This window comes from Prionailurus bengalensis, chromosome D3 (assembly GCF_016509475.1).
Source record: "Prionailurus bengalensis isolate Pbe53 chromosome D3, Fcat_Pben_1.1_paternal_pri, whole genome shotgun sequence".
Lineage (NCBI taxonomy): Eukaryota > Metazoa > Chordata > Mammalia > Carnivora > Felidae > Prionailurus > Prionailurus bengalensis.
In genome coordinates, this window is record NC_057356.1 from 28,816,095 (window position 1) to 28,817,483 (window position 1,389).

At 43.5% G+C, this 1,389-nt stretch overlaps 1 long non-coding RNA gene across 1 annotated transcript; it reads left to right on the forward strand.

The window, feature by feature from the left end:
* Positions 1 to 546: 546 nt before the first annotated feature.
* LOC122470476 lies at positions 547 to 1,171 on the forward strand. Its single transcript, XR_006293918.1, has 2 exons — positions 547 to 677; positions 912 to 1,171. It is a non-coding gene; the product is annotated as an uncharacterized LOC122470476 (long non-coding RNA).
* The last annotated feature ends 218 nt before the right edge of the window (positions 1,172 to 1,389 follow it).

Genomic DNA, 1,389 nt, shown 5'->3' on the forward strand with positions numbered 1-1,389 from the left:
GGGAGGGGCAGAAAGAGGGAGACACAGAATCGGAAACAGGCTCCAGGCTCTGAGCCATCAGCCCAGAACCCGACGCGGGGCTCGAACTCACAGACCGCGAGACCGTGACCTGGCTGAAGTCGGACGCTTAACCGACTGCGCCACCCAGGCGCCCCTAGTAGCTTCATAATTCACTTTAATGCGTAGTAGGACCAGGACTATTTTCAATAGGTGTTTTTTTAAGTTTTTTATTTTTAATCTATTCTTTGAGATAACCCAGGATTCTTCTTCTCAGAGCTCAACCTCTTCTTGCCCCTTCACATCTCATTGGGATTTTTTTTTTAATTTTTTTTGACGTTTATTTATTTTTGGGACAGAGAGAGACAGAGCATGAACGGGGGAGGGGGAGAGAGAGAGGGAGACACAGAATTGGAAACAGGCTCCAGGCTCTGAGCCATCAGCCCAGAGCCCTATGCGGGGCTCGAACTCACGGACCGCGAGATCGAGATCGTGACCTGGCTGAAGTCGGACGCTTAACCGACTGCGCCATCCAGGCGCCCCCTCATTGGGATTTTGATTATAATTGACTAGTTTGTGAAAAATTACTATAGATTTTATATATATAATCTTCACATCAAAGCAGCAGTCTTTCACATCTGCCTCTAAGCATCAGAAAAGTTGTATAGTTTTCTTCATAGGTATTCTTATTTTTTTTTTTTTCAACGTTTATTTATTTTTGGGACAGAGAGAGACAGAGCATGAATGGGGGAGGGGCAGAGAGAGAGGGAGACACAGAATCGGAAACAGGCTCCAGGCTCTGAGCCATCAGCCCAGAGCCTGACGCGGGGCTCGAACTCCCAGACCGCGAGATCGTGACCTGGCTGAAGTCGGACGCTTAACCGACTGCGCCACCCAGGCGCCCCTCTTCATAGGTATTCTTACATATATGTTCAATACGTATGTTTATTCTTAAATTCATTCTAATTTTGTGGGGTTTCTAGATCAATCCTTTCTGTTATATATAGGACAACTATTGATTATATATATATATTATATATATATATATCTTTTTGTATATTTATTTTATATCTAGCAACTTTACTGAATTATTCTAGTTCTCTAACAACTTATCATTGTATTGGGCTTTCTAGGTAAATTGTCATTTAACTTGGAAATAAAAAACTTGCCTCTACTTTTCATATAGCCTTTTATTTCATTTCTTTTTTTTTTTTTTTTTAATTTTTTTTTTCAACGTTTATTTATTTTTGGGACAGAGAGAGACAGAGCATGAACGGGGGAGGGGCAGAGAGAGAGGGAGACACAGAATCGGAAACAGGCTACAGGCTCTGAGCCATCCCAGAGCCCGACGCAGGGCTCGAACTCACGGACCGCGAGATCGTGACCTGGCTG